This window comes from Pristiophorus japonicus, unplaced genomic scaffold, assembly GCF_044704955.1.
Source record: "Pristiophorus japonicus isolate sPriJap1 unplaced genomic scaffold, sPriJap1.hap1 HAP1_SCAFFOLD_80, whole genome shotgun sequence".
NCBI lineage: Eukaryota > Metazoa > Chordata > Chondrichthyes > Pristiophoridae > Pristiophorus > Pristiophorus japonicus.
Genome location: NW_027254718.1, coordinates 1,186,823 through 1,196,245, shown reverse-complemented (window position 1 = coordinate 1,196,245; position 9,423 = coordinate 1,186,823). Strand labels below are relative to the sequence as shown.

Sequence of the window (9,423 nt, the reverse complement as noted above, 5' to 3'; positions counted from 1 at the left end):
TCTACCACAGAAAGTAGTTGAGGCCAATTCACTTCATATATTCAAAAGGGAGTGAGATGAAGTCCTTACTACTCGGGGGATCAAGGGGTATGGCGTGAAAGCAGAAGGGGGTACTGAAGTTTCATGTTCCGCCATGAACTCATTGAATGGCGGTGCAGGCTAGAAGGGCTGAATGGCCTGCTCCTGCACCTATTTTCTATGTTTCTATGTTTCTATAATCTTTCCCTTTGAAACGGATTTTCTCATAAACCCGGGTCATCCTGTATAGTTTTAGAAGGAGTATGATTTCAGCTGCAATGACCGAATTGTTAAACTGCTGTGCTCCAATTTACATGGGTTTGCCTGCGCCGGTGCGCACCCAGATCGCAGTGCATCTGTTCATTCACTCGAAATATGCTCATCTTTTCCTCAATCCAGTCCTTGATGTTGCAGTTGCATCGAATCTGCGCCCAATTTCCACAATAGCACAGTGGATGGCATTGGCAAAGGCCGCGTGGCCTAATGGATAAGGCGTCTGACTTGGATTATAACTGCAAGGTTATCAGAAGATTGCAGGTTTGAGTCTTGCCGCGGTCAATTAGGCTTGCAGCGTCTCTTCCAGTCACTCACCTCAAGTCAAGGAAGGCTGTTGCTGAACGAATCTCTCACGACACGTTTTCATCATTGTCGATCTGCATGCACGGGCAGAGCAAGCTGTGAAGTGGACTTTCTTGCACGTTATTTTGGTTTGCATACAAAAAGCAGGAGATTGCATCGCTGACGATGTGTTAAAGAAGAGACGAGGTGGCCGAGAGCTTAAGGCGATGGACTGATAATTGGCTCTGCACACATGGGTTCGAATCCCATTTTCGTCGTCGTTGTCTGACAGCTTTGACCTTCCTGGTCGTTTTGTCATTCACATTTAACCTCATCGCCAAATTCCCCTTTTACTTACAAGGATGCTGTACTTTGCTCATGTCATGTCTCAAATTAATAATATATTCGTCAAAAGGATAACATTTGCAGGACTATGGAGAGGGTGACGAATTAGATAGTTCTCTGAGGGACAGCACAAGCACGATGGGCCGAATATCTTTTCTCACTACCGTCACAATCTGAAAGCTACACTCCTTACTGTCGGTGGCTCGTTGGTCAAGTGCTATGGTTTTTGCTTTAGGATGATCACATTTGAAATGTGAGAGGTTCGCGGACGAGCCCCACCATTTGTTACTCAAAGTTCCATTTCTCACAGCCAATCGACATGTGAGAAAACAGCCATATTTCACATTAAAACGTGTGATTTTGCGCCGATGTTCCCACAGCATCCAAATCCCAGAGCAAAGATTTAATCCCCTTCCCACTGAATACTGCGGACAGGCATGGTCACCTTGGTAACGGAATGGTCATTCTGTCATCACTTTCTAAACAATAGCACACAAGACAATGGGTCATCAATAAATGGTAACTGAATTAAACACTCTGCAATTACATTGTAAATAATAGGAAATAAAATGCTGGATAATAGCTGGTGCAGAAAGTAGCTTATCTCTCGCAAAGATTAAGAATGATGTGTTTTGTTAACACACACACACACATAGCAACGACTCTGTGCATTTTTTTCAGTTGTTCTACTTAACCTGATGCAATTTATTTCTTAGGACTTTAGGAACCTGCGGGAAGCCATTCGCCGATGTTTGCTGTTTTAGTATCTCAAGAGGTTGCGCGCGGTTGCTCTTCCCACTGCCCGGCGGAATGGGGCACTATTTAAAGGGACAGGGACTCTCTTTTCTCTGCCTATTTATACTTGAAGGATCAGTCCAGTTTATCTCAGCGTGTTGGTGGACTTCACGAACAGAGCTCCGATTAACATTCGCTCCCTTCTGTATTGTCCTCTCATTGTAAAGCTGTCTATTTCAGTGACTTGAGCCTTTCTAAAATGGAACATTGTTTTTATAATCCATTTGGCTTGCTTGTTTAATTGGGAAAAAATTCAGAATTGTGCAGTGTGACGAAGGTTTTGTTTAAAGGTGGAGTAAAATGTGTTTCAAAATATTCTATCCAACCCTCCCTCAACCCCCCAAATTTTAGAACAATCTGCAATACTAACTGGGAAGTTCCCAAGTTCGGTTCTTGGTCTGGGCTGTTAGTTGATCTCAGCCAAGGCAGCATTTCAGGGGTTATAATTGTCCTCAGTACCACTGGGCTAAGTATGAGTAAAAATTAGCCACTACCCTTGCTCTTGATACTGATCCAGTGACATCAATTTGGAGGTTTGTGGATGTCATTTGGAGGTAGGATTGGATTCGGCTTTGATGCCTACCACGGTGGAAATCCTGCTGACACTCTCTGAGTCGACTGATGGTGAAGCACCAGAGCTTAACAAATTTCTGTGGAATTGCACCCAGCCAGATTTAGCACTTCCTGGAGAAAGTAACTCACAGTTGAATTTAGACCGTAAGGATGGAGGGAGACTGTCTAAAATAAGGCTTTTGCATCTTGGAGGGACAGAGGCGACAGAATGTCCTATAGAATCGAGATTTGTCTATTCTGAATTTATATCCTGTACTTAAAGTAACAACTTTTGTAACCTACATTTGCAGGGTATTAGAATGGGAGGATCTGCAGCTTGGTAACTCAAACCAAACATCACGTCAAGATTTGAGAGATTCACCAGATTCATCAGGATCACCTTATCATCAGCCTTTGGAAAAACACCAATCACAGCGGTGACAAACAGTAGACATGTTCTATGTGTGGATAGAACTTCAACCATTTGTCAACCTCTGAGACTCGTGTGCCCAGCTGACTAAACACTGTAAATGTGGGGACTGTGGGAATCGATGCAGATGTGCGTTCGGTGGAAACACATCAGGGAGAGGCCATTTACCAGCTGAGTGTGGAAAGAGATTCGGTCTCTCATCTCACCAACTGACATTCGAGGACTTAGATAACAGACTTTCTCCTGTGAATATCGAGCTGTGTTATTGTGCCATGATGTTTTTACTTGTTCATCTAGTTGACTGTAAACCTTTGCCAATTAGTTGATGTGTTCAGTTTACTTGTAGATATTTAAAAAAAAAAATTTCCTGAGTGGATTCAAATTTAAATTGAAACCAGCTTTGCACGTGTGATATTCTACTCACACATTGAAGGTGAGAGAGATGCTGTGAACACACGAAAATTCCAGTATCTGTAAGTGATTAACAGACTGGATTTTGTGTTTTATGATCCAGGGCGTGTTAGCTATCCCGACTCTGGACATCAATGCACTCTGGACGGTATGGGGAACTGATACTTGTCCTGAGAGTAACCAAAGGTCTGAGAACTGATACAATCTAGAGTTAGAAAGCAGTAAAGGCGCAAAATGAAGCAGTCGATAACAAGACATCAATTTGTTTCCTCTTATCATGGAGACATCAAGTATCGACACACTGTGCTTTTTTAATTATCAAAAAATAAACTCCAGCCCAGATTTATGGGTGATTAACATCAGCAGAAACAAATACCAACTGACAGAATGAACACGATCAGTCAGCATGTGATTAACAGCAGTAATGACAGTAGAACCCAACCCCTGCAGCCAGTTTCGAACTCGCAATACAAATGACTGAGTAAATCCCTTCCCACACTTCCCCAGTGCGAACTCGCTGGAATTTCAGCAGATCAGATCACTGAGTGAAACCTTGGCCATACACAGAGCAGGTGAATTGTCTCTCCCCAGTGTGACTGTGATGATGGATTTCTATATCAGACGGGAAACTGAATCCCTTCCCACAGTCCCCACATTTCCATGATTTCTTCATGGAGCAGGTGTCCTTGTGTCTCTCCAGGTTGGACGATCAGTTGAAGTTTCGTCCACACACAGAACACATGTAGTTTCTCCCCGCTGTGAATGGTGCGATGCTTTTCAGGCTGTGTAACTGGTTGAAGCTCTTTCCACAGTCAGTACACTGGAATATTCCCACGCGGAAAGGTTATGTATGTCTCACTGATGTTTGAAATATTTTTCCACAGACAGAACTGAAAAATGTTTCTCCTTCCACATTCAAAGGCAGATGGTATTCATCATTTCCAGTTTACATGGTTGGGTAAGTACGCAAAGTGAGAATAAAATAAATGAGCTGCTGATTTTCTCTGCTGATCACTGGGCATTTTGTGCTGGCCCAATAGGGTGAACCCGGGCTGGCCCAATAGTGGGAGCCCGGGCTGACATAAGGAGATGAGACTGTGTTGGCCCATTAGGGTGAGCCTGGGCTGGCCCAATAGGGTTAGCTTGGGCTTGTCTGACACAATAGGGTGAGGCGTGCTGGTCCAGGTTCACCAGCCAACTATCAGAACACCAAGGCTCCCTTTCAGGGGCCACTGAGCTGGACATAAACATGTGACCAATCAAACTGACAGACATCCTGAAGCCCCGCCCAACCTTTGTCCCTTCACAAAGGACCGTGCATGCGCCATGAGACCGCCCTGACCAATATGGCGGGGCTGAGCACGCTCCCACCACCTGGGGAAACAGTTTTACTCGTTGGAGTTCGAAGGATGAGGGGTGATCTTATAGAAACATTTAAAATAAGGAAAGGGATGGACAAGATAGAGGCTGAGAGGTTGTTTCTACTGGTCGGGGAGACTAGCACTAGGGGGCACAGCCTCAAAATACGGGGGAGCCAATTTAAAATCGAGTTGAGAACGTGTTTCTTCTCCCAAAGGGTTGTGAATCTGTGTAATTCTCTGCTCAAGGAAGCAGTTGAGGCTAGCTGATTGAATGTATTCAAGTCACATATAGATAGATTTTTAACCAATAAGGAAATTAAGGGTTACGGGGAGCGGGCGGGTAAGTGGAGCTGAATCCAAGACCAGATCAGCCATGATCGTGTTGAATGGCGGAGCAGGCTCGAGGGGCTAGATGGCCTACTCTTGTTCCTAGTTCTTATGTGCTTATGTTCTTATTAGTTACTGCCAAGAAAGGCACCAAGAAAACGGTCACTACAGCACCACAGAAGAGCGGCAAGAAGCGCAGAAAGTCGAGGAACGAGAGTTACCCCATTTACATCTACAAAGTGATGAAGCAGGTTCACCCGACACTGGCATATCCTCCAAGGCCATGGGCATCATGAACTCGGTTGTGAACGATATTTTGGAGCGTATCGCTGGTGAGGCTTCCTGACTGGCCCATTACAACAAGCGCCGCACCATCAGCTCCGAGGAGATCCAGACCGCCGTGCACCTGCTGCTGCCTGGGGAACTGGCCAATCACGCCGTGTCGGAAGGGACAAAAGCGGTGTGCAAGTACACCAGCTCCAAGTCAAACTGCACGCTGTCCTAAGAGAACAAACCCAAACACAACGGCTCTTTTAAGAGCCACCCACAACCTCTCTGAAAGAGCTGCACAAACCCATCAACCTTTAAACTTAAATCACTAATTATTTCCTGAACAATTGTGTGAGAACCTTTGGAGTTCCAGCTGTAGATTTAGTTTTGAATTCTCAGATAAGCAGCTTCACTCTCAGACCTGTTCATTTACACCGCCTGCCGAATTAAAAGCATGTTAGTGGCTGAGACTCAGATTTCAATCACACATTCTCTCTCGCAAGTACTTGTTAAATTTATTTTTCAATTCCTGTTGTGTCAGTCCGTTTATCAACCCGACACTCCCCGCAGTTTAACAATCCAGAAAGGGAGTTCTTTTCTCGATTATAACTGGGGCAGTTTGAACACTCTGTCTAATATGTCCTTACTATACAGTATAAATGCACACGGGGCCCATACTTGAGAGAAGGTCACTCTGTAGTAAGTAACATTTATTAGCCAGCACTGAAGTGATGATAATGGGTGGAGCTTCCCCTTTTATACCTGAAAGTCCAGGTTAGGAGTCTCTCCCACAAGTGCACCTCCTTATGGTCAATGTTCCCACGGTGTACAACTTAGGTCAGTTTATACATGGGTTACAATGCCAGTTGAATATATGATATCACCTCTCCCAAAGTCTTCTGGGGATCATTGGTTAAGTCTCTCTGGTGGTTTACGCAGCATTGCAGAGCACCTGAGTTGGGGCTCGAGTTATTGGGCGTTGGCCTGAGTGTCTGCTGTTTGTGGTGCCTCAGGCCTGTCCGGACTGCCCACAGTGAGTGGGCTCTCCTCCGCTTGATTCCGATATTCAGTCACCTTTGGAGGAATGAACTCGATATTGTGTTCTTCCTCTGCTTCTTCTATGGGTTTGTTGAACCCTCTTTTTGTTTAATCCACGTGTTTGCGGCAGATTTGTCCATTGGTAAGTTTAACTATCAGAATCCTATTACCCTCTTTGGCAATCACAGTGCCTGCGAGTTATTTAAGCCCTGCAGTGTAGTTGAGGACAAAGACAGACTCATTGACATCAATACATCGCGCCCTCGCATTCCCGTCATGGTAGTCACATTGTGACTGGCGCCTGCTCTCAACAATTTCTTTCATGGTTGGGTGTATAATGGATAACCTGGTTTTGAGTGTCCTTTTCATTGGCAGCTCTGCGGGTGGAAACCCTGTGACCGAGTGTGGCGGGATCTATTGGACAACAGGAGGCGTGATAAGCGTTTTTGTAGTGAACCCGTTGGATTCTGAGCATCCCCTGTTTGATTATCTGCACTGCTCGTTCCACCTGACCATTTGAGGCCGGCTTGAATGGTGCCGTTCTGACATGGTTGATTCCATTTCCTGCCATGAAGTCCTGGAATTCAATGCTTGTAAAGCACGGGCCATTGTCGCTGACCAAGGCGTCCGGTCGACCATGGGCAGAGAACATTGCACGTTGACTTTCTACCTTGGAGGAGGATGTGGTTGAATTGAGAATGTCACACTCGATCCATTTGAAGTATGCGTCTACAGCAACCAAAAACATTTTTTCTCATGAAAGGACCTGCATAGTCCACATGGATACATGCCCATGGTTTGGCGGGCCAGGACAAGGGGCTAAGGGGGGACTTCCCTGGGCGCATTGTCCAGCTAGGCACACGTGTTGCATCTGTGAACACAACATTCCAGGTCTGCATCTATCCCTGGCCAAAAAACGTGTGACCTGGCAATTGCCTTCATCATGACAATGCCCGGGTGCTCATTGTGGAGTTCTCTGTTGAACATCTCTCTGCCCATCTGGGGCATGACTACACGGTTTCCTCATAGTAGGCAATCGGCCTGAATCGAGGGTTCCTCCTTGCGTCTGTGAAATGTTTTGAATTCCTCAGGGAATGCCCCGCACGTGGCTGCCCAGTCCCCATTAGGACACATTTCTTCACTAAGGCTGTAGTGGGTCTCTATGTGTCCAGATTTTGACCTGACGGGCTGTCACAGGTGAGCCTTCGGTTTTGAAAACATCAACAGCCATGACCATCTGAGCTGCATGCTCGGTTGGCCGCTCGGTGGTGGCTAGTGGGAGCCTGCTGAGTGCATCGGTGCAGTTTTCAGTGCCCGGTTAGTGCTGAATTGTGTAGTCATAGGCGGCTAACGTGAGTGCCCCGTCTGTATGGGGGCCAATGCATTTGCATTTATGGCCTTGTTGTCGGCCAAAAGGGACGGTTGGGGTTTGTGATCTGTCTGCAGCTCACACTTCCTGCCAAACAGGTACTGGTGCACTTTTTTTTTTACAGCATATATCCATGCAAGCGCTTACTTTTCTATCATCCCATAGCCCCGTTCTGCCTGGGACAGACATCTGGAGGCATAAGCTACCGGGTGAAACCTGCCATTGGCATTCACATGCTGCAACACACACCTGACCCCATAGGACGACGCATCACATGTTAAATCATGTTTCTTACATGGGTCATATAGCGTTAACATATTGTTGGAGCATAACAAATGTTGCGTTCAATCAGAAGCCCTTTCCTGGCTGTCCCCCCCAGAACCATTCACGACCATTGTGCAGTAACACATGTCGCGGCTCTAACAGCGTGCTCAATTTGGGAAGAAAGTGATCAAAATAATTCAGGAGCCCCAGGAATGAATGCAACTCCGTCGTGTTACGGGGTCTGTATGCTCTCTGGATTGCTTCCGTTTTGGACACCGTAGGTCTGATCCCGTCTGCTGCTACCCTCATCCGCAGGAATTCTACCTCTGGAGCTATGAAGATGTACTTCACTGTTTTCTGTCACAGACCTACCCGGCCATCGCAATCGGGGTAAGATTACCGCCTCGCAGGCCAGAAATGATTTATGGTACATTACAGCAGGCTTTTATAACAGCAAACCTGTTGCACTGTCTGTCGGCAGTGACAAGATTATAACGGACAATGTCTGAGGGTCATTTCTGATTAGGAAACTAACCGCTTAATTGCAGAGATTTAATGTTAATTTAGATCTGGGACAATTGTGATCGATAGAGCATTAACCTGCCCTTACATTGATACTGTGGGTGGCTCGGAAAAGAGCCTTTGGTTTATTAGATTAAATCCTGTCCGCTTTACTTGCTCTTAGACACACTGGTGGTTTTCTTCGGCAGCAACACAGCCTGTATATCAGGCAGCATCCCGCCCTGAGCGATGATCACCTTTCCCAGCAGCTTGTTGAGCTCCTGGTCGTTGCGGATGGTCAGCTGCAGGTGTCTTGGGATGGTGCGGGTCTGCTTGTTGTCGCGGGCCGCGTGGCCAACCAGCTCCAGGATTTCAGCCGGTCAGATACTCGAGTACAGCAGCCATGTAGACCGGGGTTCCGGCACCAACACGCTCAGCGTAGTTCCCCTTCCAGAGGAGCCTGTTAACACGGCCCACATGGAACTGCAGTCCGGCCCGGGAGGAGCGAGACTTGGCCTTGGCCCGAGCTTTACCGCCGGTTTTTCATCTTCTGGACATTTCCACAATCGACACGTTCATGGAAAGATTGAGCAACTCATCCCACATCTGCCTTATACCTTCTGGAGGAATGCAGGGAGAGAACTTGTGATTGGTCACTCTGTCGTGAATTTCATTGGCCCTTTCCGATGACCAATCGCAGCCTGTTTAGCCCACCAAAGAAACCTGGGCGGAAATGACTGTTCTCAACAGTCAGTGTTCGAAGGATTTAGAAATTCAAAAATCCCGCAAATAATTGTTAAAATTGCGGATTATGTTAGTAACTTCCCCATTAGCCACATATTTCCAAACATTTTTTGTTTCCCTTTGTCTTAATCCACATTTCACTTGTAAATTCCAGGCTGTTACAATCAGGATTAAATTTGGGTTCAGTTTCAAACTATATGTAATGGGAGGGAATCACTCCCCACTTATTCTGTGACGGGACACAATCCACTCAATCTTTGTAAAAGTTGGATTACATAGATTATCGATCCCCCGCACAGGCAGCAGTGAGACCAGAACTGGGAGTCCTTCTGTGAAAAGGGAAGAGGGACAGAGTGTTCAAACTGCCCCGGTTCTGGTCTCTGTAAGAACTCCCATTCTGGGTTGTTGCACTCGGACTCGAAGGCTAATAAACGGTTTGA

General features: G+C 46.2%; 1 non-coding gene across 1 annotated transcript; it reads left to right on the top strand.

Moving 5' to 3' along the window:
- Nucleotides 1-487: 487 nt before the first annotated feature.
- trnap-ugg (transfer RNA proline (anticodon UGG)) lies at nucleotides 488-576 on the top strand. Its single transcript is given in 2 exon segments — nucleotides 488-524; nucleotides 541-576. It is a non-coding gene; the product is annotated as a tRNA-Pro (tRNA).
- Nucleotides 577-9,423: the final 8,847 nt, after the last annotated feature.